Source organism: Epinephelus moara, chromosome 1 (genome assembly GCF_006386435.1).
Source record: "Epinephelus moara isolate mb chromosome 1, YSFRI_EMoa_1.0, whole genome shotgun sequence".
NCBI lineage: Eukaryota > Metazoa > Chordata > Actinopteri > Perciformes > Serranidae > Epinephelus > Epinephelus moara.
In genome coordinates, this window is record NC_065506.1 from 7,202,772 (window position 1) to 7,212,736 (window position 9,965).

Here is a 9,965-nt window from a genome sequence, read left to right on the forward strand (position 1 = left end):
TGCAAGGTACCCTGGGTGCGATGGTTGTTAATGTTCTGGGACGCCGTGTCAACTTCAGCCTGTAACATGCATTGTCTGTTTTTAAAATACACTTCCTTCTTCACAAGAAATGTACAGTTGGCATACAGTCTCTTTCAAAATAAACACACTATGATGATACAACACTGCAAATTAAAAAAATTTTCCTTCAGCAACAAACGCATGTGGTTACGTTTTGCCAACACATGCATGTGGTTGGGTTTAGGAAAAATGAACAGGGTTTGGCTTTACAATCTTGTGGGAAGCAAACACCGGCTTCCCGGGTGAAGGTCGGTGCTTGTTGGACCCATCTACCACCCCTCCCGCCCACCTTACTCGGACTCCTTAACTGTCTTTGTTGTCCTGCTGCGTTCCCCCTGATGTTGCCGTGTGCCATTAAACATTAACGGCAACCAGCTGCATATCATGCTGACCTGAAAGGACAGCGTTTACGTCGGTGTCCGACGCTGGAAGTCACTGACCAAGCGCTGGTTTTCAGCAACTTTGGAATAAGACCGTGTTGCTCCGTTCAAATGACAACTGCTATTGATTCTTTTTGCACTGGGGGTCTGATCCTGAACCATCCTGACTCCATGCCAGATCATCAAACTTTCTGTTGCAGCCATCTCCGGAGCCACTCTCCTCTGCCCATTTAACTCGAGCACATGCAGCAGCAGCTAACATCCAACACCAAGCCATTCAACAGTACCAGCAAACTCACACCGTAACAGCTCGACTCTGACATTAAACCTGTTGATAATTGTTAGCCATATGATGCTAACAGTTAGCCCTGTGACTGTTTGTGTGTGTTGCATGGAGCTCACACTCCTGCAGCAGCAGCTACAGTCCATACAGTTTGAGACGTGGTGATGTCGAGCACGGTATATTTGACGGAGTTAGCAGTTCAGTGTGCTGAGATGCCACCTGAATGAATCTTTACATTAGTTAGATGGTGACAAACACTCCAATGGGATGATCCTGTCTGCTGGATGTGGAAGTAAGGAGCTATTTTATCACCTTAGCAAACAATTTAAAAACATGTCAGATGTGTTTTCAGCTTGTTCCACTTCTTTCCAAGTTTAAGTCATGCAGCTTGGAAAATCCAATAAAACCCCCAAATTTTACATGAGAAAAGCAAATGACCTGTTTAGCCTCATGGCCTTCTTGGATTACTCACCTTGTAAAGAAGACAAAAATGGGACAAAGAAAAAAACATTTGTTTTGGATCAAATATAAGCAGAGTCTCCAGGAAATTAATGTAAATCAATGTAGTGTCCTTTTAGTGACACAATATGCATATGTGATTTTATGCCTTCAGTTCATACAGTACGACAGTAGAATCCCAGCAAAGCATCAGGAGGCTTTAGACACTGTCCTCCACATCGTGATTAAAGCTGAGTGAAAGGGGCGTTGGTGGCTTAGTGGATAGAGCAGGCGCCCCATGTACAAGGCTGTTGCCACAGCGGCCTGGGTTCAACTCCAGCCTGTGGCCCTTTGCTGCATGTCACTCCCTCTCTCTCTCCCCCTTCCCCCATGTCTGTCCCATCAAATAAAGGCTAAAAATGCACCAAAAATATCTTAAAGAAAAACAAAACTGAGTGAAAACATGTATAAAACAGGTGTGGCAGCAATCATGTTATTTGATTTATATTTAGAAAAGAAAACATATATTGTATCACTTTTCACAGAAGGAGATCTTGATATTGTTTTAGGAACTGAAGGTACTATCTGTAAGAATAAGTTGATGTGTCACATCATGTTCTTATCAGATCTGAGTTATCTGTTGAACTAAAGCTCCTGGTCCTGGTCTGTCCTGAGGTGTTGACTGACCCCTCCGCGTCCTGATGTGGAAGCTGGTTTTCCTCTTAAAACTGCTCTAAACCCCTTTAGGGCTGATGTGGCCTTCTTTTCCCCAGCTGGAGGAACATTTACTGTAGCTGCAGTCCTTTTCTTTCAGTAAATGTTTCTTTCCTCCAAACAGTAATCTACGACACCTCGTCTATCTGCACATCTTTTCCCTTAAAGCACTGGGCTGCTTTTTGGCACCTCGGCCTCTCGTGGCAGCTTTGAAGTGGCGTTGTTAGGTGTTAGTTTATGGTCGACTGCTGCAGATAAGATTCCTGAATGGGCTATAAATTAAAGTTGTGGCACACAAAAAAAAACAAAAAAAAAAACAAAGCTGGAGGCGAAAATACACAGAGGTCGTTAAAGCTGACAGAGTCTGTTATCACCTGACACATTCTCCAAATACAAGAGAAGCTCTTTAACAGCCAAACAACAACTGTAACCTGCTGCATAGAGACCTGCAGGCAGCTTTTGTAACACCAGCTAATGGGAAAAAAAATAATAGTATGAAGTCCTAAATACAAACCAATTTCTGGTGGTTTATTTTGTTTTTAAAGGTCTACTCTCACTGAGTGAAGGTGAAAAAGAAAATTTCCTCATCTTGTATGATTCAATTATAAAATTTAAAATATCAAATAAAATTTGAACTGAACACATTGTTTTGGGACACACTCGAAATGCACTGGCAAGCAAAATTTGATATACACTATGTGACCTAAAGTATGTGGACAGCTGTCTCCATACTTGAGTGTATTTCTGGACTTCAGTTGTACGTAATGTAACATGTTTATTGTCTTCACGTAAAGTCTGTTAGGGCAGAGACTTTAAGCCACCGATAGACAGACCTCAAGTCTGTTTCACCTGTTGCCGTGAAAATGACAAGCGACAACTAGTCATGTACACGGTGATAGCTATATATTCCGTCATTTTTATACTATATTGTAGATAAGGACCAGACCATGACTGAATAAACTTGGTATTACTTACATTGGAAGGCCTTCGTTTGTTGCCTCTTGGCCAATTTTCTCAGCCTTTATGTCTGACATTAAACTGTTCCGCTTTTAGCCAATAGAGTCGGCTGCAATTATAAAATGCATTCTGATTACCTCTAAATATGACTTCTGTTATAATGTGATTTAATATTATTTCTCGCCTATGTGGTTAAAATAACACTTTAATACAATAATTATTTTACACATTTATAATAAGTTTGTTTTTTTAGTTGTCAATTAGAAAAATTACAATGTCACATCTGTATTGCAATGAATTGTGGGTAATTCAATCAGTGCAATCTGGTGAAGTGTGCACCCCAAGTGGAGTCTCCAGAAGTCTGCAGAAAGTATGCTTGAGGCCCCTTGTAAACTGGAGGAATTGTGGATTTGGACAGCCCAAAGTACTCGCCACTCTCCCAGGAATGCACCCACAAAGTCAGTGAGTCTACAAATGCGGTGAAGTCTAGACATTTGGATTCAAGCTTTGTGTTTGTCTTATTTCCAGTTTTAACACGACAGTTCCCTCGTGTGAAAACCCAGCTCCATAAAGATATGGTGTTCCGAATTTGGTGTGGTAGAACACCTCTGGGAAGAGAGCTTGTCATCAGTGTTGACCAGTGTTTAGTAAAAATAACCTCAAAATGTTTTCAGCTTTGATCTTCCTCCAACCGTGTGCTTCCTCAGAGAGAGTTTTGGTTTGTTGGGAGCAGCTGACGAGGTGTGACTGTGATACACGTGAACTGGACTGAACATGCTTCATACCTGCGTGGCTGAAAAAAAAAAATTCAATACCTTCCTTCGTTCTCACAGTTTGTGTCTGTTGTATTGTATGGCATATGTCATAGGTTCAGAAATTGTTGATGTTAAATTAACTTTTTATATGTCACTATATTTTTAGACAGTGTTTTTGAATGAAGTTGGTAACAGTGAGAAGAACTTTATATGTCCTGTTAAATACATATTACCTAATTAATAAGAATAACTTTAAAACAGTGACTCATTATTTTAAAAAACAGTATAGCTGGTATAAATCAGTGGAGTATATGCAGTACTCTCTGCTGGAGTACAATCTGCAATCACTCTGTGAGTTCAGTAGTTCACCGTGACAGTTTACGGCAGCGTTGAACCCACCTGACGGCTGCAGGGAGAGACAGCCAACCCCTCCCCTCTCCGACCCCTCCTCACCATGCACAGGTGCGTTATGGGAGGGCGGAGCTGCCTGCCACAAACCGTTTAGAGGGCACAGAGGAGGAGGGAAAGGGGAGGTAAGTTAGTGGGCGTGTGAAAAGAAAACGACACTAATTCATTGGCAATAAAAGCTCCCCCTCCTGTTCCCAGGCAGTGCTGTGCTCAGCAGCTTCTATTTCTCAAGAAATATTTTCCTTGGTGTATTATTGAAGACAGAAGTTTTCGAGACCAACCTGACAGATATATTTCCCTGTTTTTCCCTTTAAGATTGTTTTTTTTATCAAGTTTTACTTTATTCAAGTTTATAACTGAAACTAAAACAAAAGATAGATAAAAGTACTTATGCCTTGTGTCCACTAACCTATGTGTAAGGAGAAGAGTTCATCAGAGGTCCATTTATTCCTATGGGAATCTTTGTGATATTCACTGTACCTGCGAAACTCCTCCTCTCCCCCCGTAATATCTAGGTCCATACATTGCCTAGAGTATGTTCAAAACTTTTGCTGTGGATTTCGGAGACCATATGCTAGCTTAGCTAATAGGCTGCTTACTAGCTAACAGGCATTTCCTTCAATTCAGTTGCCTATGTTGATCATCAAGTGAGATTGTGTGATTGAAAATAACTTGTTTATCTACTTTGACCACATTACAAATCAGATTAATGTTATTCTGTTAAAACAGTTATACATTATATACAGTCAGATTGCCAAAGTCAGGTTGATATAAAATACAATCACGTTTATCATTTTAATATGAAATAGCCTAACGTTACATTCAGATTTATCAGTTTGATATGAAATACAGTCATCATCTTTATCAAAAATGCAGGCATATGACTTGTTCAGCAATTCATACATCTTTTTAATGAAATATTTCACAAAACATGCTATGTTCCTGACATGCCAACATCTTCATTTATTTGTTGCCATGCAATATTGGTCCTGTTTTTGTTCCAATAATATTCCAAGCGCATATTCCAAACTACTGGATGGCAAAAAAATGACAAAATTAGCCTCTCCCCCACGGCTACAGGTAGTTTCTATCAGATTTCTATCCATCCTTCAAGAAAATAACTTCCTTGCGTTGGACACTAGAGGCACCACACATATATTTACAGATCTATGGACACAAGTCACATGCAAAGTGGAAACAAGGCGTTAAAGGTGAAGTGTGTAAGATTTGATGGTGTCAAGTGGTGAGGATTGTAGATTGCAACCAGTTAAAAACTTATCCCAGTCAGAATTCTGTCAGAGTTCATTGTTCAGGAGGTTTTTATCTGGAGCTGAATTATCCACAGAGCGCCCATCTTCTCCAAAACAAACAGACCAGGCAATTTAAACCGTGTGCGTCACTCCTTTTTCTTTTATAAGATAATGTGTACTCACCTTTTGCTGATCTAGAAGTTTAGGAGGGTTTTACCGGGAGCTGAATTATCCACAGAGGTCTCTTCCTTTCTAAAACAAACAGACCCGTTGATTAAAATTGGTATCGCAGTTTCATGTAACAAATTCATGTATTTCCGATGCAGTTTGGCATGTCCGTACGGGCCACTAGTCCAACACATGTTCATGTGTGCTCACCATTTTTGTCCAATAACATAAGATCCAGATGTTCAGGAGGTTTTGGGCAGAAGCTAAACAATCCACAAAGGTCCCTTCCTCAGAAAAAACTGACCTGGTGATTTAAACCACCCAAACACTGAATGAAGCAGTTCCACACTACAAATCAGTATAACTCAGGTGTTGCTCATTGCAGATGGGCTTCTCACTCCAGTTGGTGACGTGAAAACACAACGCGAATGGCCCTATGTGGAGTCAGTGTTTGGAATGTCCATTCTGGGCTACTGTAGAAACATAGCAGTGCAACATGGCAATCACCATAAACAAAGACCCGCTCCCTATGTAGATATCAACAGCTCATTCTAAGGTAAGGAGAACACTAAAATTCTTAATTTCAGGTGATTATACAGTGAAGAATATACTTATTATTTCATATTCTTCAGATTTATTATGGATTCAGGTAAGTCAGTGGTTTGGGTTAGTCTGAACCCAGTGGAAGAAATGATGGACACACCTATGAAAATAAGAACTATTAAACTGTTTGTGTTAATAATTAATTTTTGTTGAAGCCCAGAGAGTCATTTGTCGGTGGTGCAAATCAACTAATACTTAAATTAAACATTCCATTTATAGATGCATTAGTCCTCTAGTAATTCAGTGTTCTGTTGAAATATTAGTTTGGAAATCAACATAAAGACCCAACTGTGCTCTCCAATTTTCTGTGTAACTACTGCATCAATTCTTGGCTCTTTATTACAGACTTAAATAAACTGAGGTTCTTGCCAATACCTTCTAGCCTTCAGCATTTCAAGGAAACTATAAAAAGTATCAGCTGAATATGTATTCCCTGAGAAAATTATTTGGAAACTATTAATTAAAGTGTTATTGCATTTTGTGCAATAGCAACATTGTACCACAGACAAGTTAAACCAGGTCAAAAATCATGTGTTGACCCATTCAGACTGACAGCAATACAGGTTTGTCCACACACTCTCACACACAGACACACAGACGCGCACACACACACACACACACACACACACACACACACAAGGGAAAGCCTTGTTATTTGGGTCACACATGAAACCAAACAGATTCACCTCTAGCTGAGACAAATTATTAATTCAGATGCTGGCAGCCGGTCGGCATGGCGACAGATTGTGTTCTTGGTGATCTGCCTGACGGCGCCGAAGGGAAACCACGAGACGAGGCTCAGCAGAGACACAGAGACAGAGTTTAGCCTAGCTTAGCTCAAAGACGGGAAGCTTAGGGAATGCTAACCCCTTAAACAACAATGTCTTGTTCTGACATCGCTGCTTCTATGTGTTGTTATGAAACAAAATTCAACATGTAAATCAAACAGACATGGAGTCGATTTTTTTTCTTTTTTTTTGATGAGGCTAGGGTAGCAAATTCCCCCTGCTTCCAGTCTTTGTGCTGAGCTAGGCTAAACACACCCTGGATTCTAATGAAATAGATATCTACAGGATCCTTTCATCTGAAAATTATTCCACTAGATAGCAGAATGTTTCTTTAAATGTGAAACCCATTTACAGTAACAAACACAAATTGATGCACAGGTCAGGTTAGCGAATAGTTAAATTTAGTTTTCCGTTTGGTTCAGGTAATAAGCAGTTTACTTTTGCAGCTCTGCCAGTTTGGTTACTTTTACCTCTGTCTTACTGACACCTTTACTGTCCATCACTAACTGCCTCCTTTAGATCTCTCAACTTCACTCACCAGCAGTGATTGATGTCAGCTCTTTAGCCTCTTTAGCTGCTGGCAGTTAACTTTTCCAGTGTTGTGAAGTCCTTTCAATTTGGAGCAAGTCAATCACCTCATTCAACACCTCGAGCAAAAAACTGGAATTAGAATTTTATGTCATGACACCATGGTCCAATCAGTTTATGGTGAGACTCATTTGTCAAGTGACGGTCATCAGTGACATCAGCAATCAGGAATATTTTTGTTGACTTTGAAGTATGATCGAAGCTGACGCCTGCTTTGATGTTTGTTTCTCAGGCAGCAGTGTTAACACCCCGAGAGCAGCGTGGGTCAGCAAGTCAAAGTTCCTTCGAAGGTGAAAGATCAATCAGTTCTTTTCTGACAGATCTTCTCCTCTTCCCACCTAAATCTCTGTACAGCCACTGCTGTTGAACGAGAACGAGAAAAAGTTTTAATGCAGCATTTGATGCGATCAGTTGGGTTTTAAAGCATTTCATGCACCAGAGGTATTGGAAAAAATTTGTCAACCCACACGGAGCATGGGGTACTGCAAGTGATCTTGAAATCCTCAGAGTTTGATTAAGAATAACTCCAACAGCAGGGGCCAGATGCATAAAATTATGTATTTAGATTCACAAATAAAACTGTGTGCACTCACAGTACAGAAGACAGAAATATGCATACACATTCTTTTGTCAGAGTTATAAAGCTATACATACTAGGCTGGGGCAGTAACTATTTTTTCATACCTTTGTAGACAGAACAAAAAAGGAGGGGGCTTAGAGATTAGTGAGCGAAGACAAAGGACTACATGGTAATTTTTGGAAATATGTATTTGTAAATTGTCTGAGCTTTTTTTGTTGAGTTGCAAATGTTCTGAATAATTTAATTTAGTTTTTGTGTTGTGTGGTACTGAATAATTTAATTTAGTTTTTGTGTTGTGTGGTACTTTCCTGTAGACCAAGTTTGCCTTTAGCTGCCTTCCCATTAGTTAGCTAGCACAACCGTTAGCTAGGGTGACCAGGTCCCATTAAACCAAATGTGGGACAAGGAGTAGGTTTGTGAGGACAATGAGGGACACCCGCCCCCAGCGCGCCCATTTCTCTCTCTAATGGGTGTAAGCACTCAAAATAAATAAATTAAATAAATAAAATGACCACCCAGACTTACAATCACTTATCACTTGGATAACAAAAGTCGCAACGAATCCAGGGATTCACTGGCACTGCAGTGATGGTTGGAAGCTCAACAGAGCAGGAACAGTATCAAAAGTCTCAACTCACAAGTCCAGGGATTCAGGGAATGAGCAGAGGGGGAAGGAAGGATGAGGGGGAACTTGCAGTGAATGTCTGGAGCAGGAACAGGACAGTTCAGTACTCTGGCGCCACCCACAGGATTCTCTTTTCACACCTTCACACCAGCATCTGAATCTCCTCCATTTTTCAAAGAACGCGCGAGTGTCATTAGCTAACGAGTGTCACCTGTTGCTATCAAGGAGGTCGAAATAGTTGCTATATGGGGCAGGCCCTAGCGTTTAAACGCACGTGCAGTGCTACTATGACAATAAACAGAGAGCCCATGTGGGCCGACCACTGCATGCAGCTTCTTCTTATTGGCCAGGGGGAATGCTAGTGCGGGTGACAACCAATCATGCGGGACATGGTCTCAATTTGCATGATGCGTGAAAAGAGACAGAAATGCTGTGCATTCCTGCACAATGCGGGACGTCTGGTCACCTTACTGTTATTAGTTACTTAGTTGTTATGGGTGAAAATTTACCAGTTGCAAAAGTAACATGATGCAAATATCTGCTCTGCATTCAGTGTGAACACACCATTAGCTTTTTCGGACTAATAAACAAAATAGCCTATACACACAAAATATCCAGAAAGGTAATATTCTTACACCTTTTCCTTATTAAACAGAAATATAAAACCGTAAACCTTCTGAATTCAAGTTTATTTTTTAATCAAACCAAGACTTTCTAACCAACACTGCATTTAAACTATTTATATGGCAGATGATAATATCAAATTGATTAGTCTTACTAGTTGTTTAGATAGTTAGTCCATTGTTCCAACAATCATAAACTTTACTTGAACTTGAAATGAATAGTCCATCTACCAAGTAAGATGTGAAAATATGCTGTCTCTCTGTTTACAATTAAACATAATTAACAGAGAGATGATGGCTAAGATGTAAATAAAAATTATGATAAAATTAATTTTCATGAATAATTTAAACAGAGTGACTATTTGCACCCCATTATAAATAGCCTTGGCCTCTCAGCTGGGCTATTTTCACCACTGTATGACGTGTGACAACAACTTTGCTCGTACAAAAAACCTAACTGACACAGGGTAATCCCTATGTTTCCAGGGTTCTATGTTTCCCGGGTTCTATGTTCCCTGCTCAACCAAAAAGGGTTCTATGGTTGGGAACTGCCCATTGGTCCGATGGCCCATTGGTCCGACATCCCATTGTTCCGACCATATTAAACCCATTGTTCTGAAGTCCATTCCGAAATCATCATGATGCCCTGTGGTTAAGGTCTGGTTAGGTTTAGGCACAAAACCCACTTGGTTAGGGTCAGGAAAAGATCATGGTGTGGGTTAAAATGAAAAAGAAAGTGGCAAAC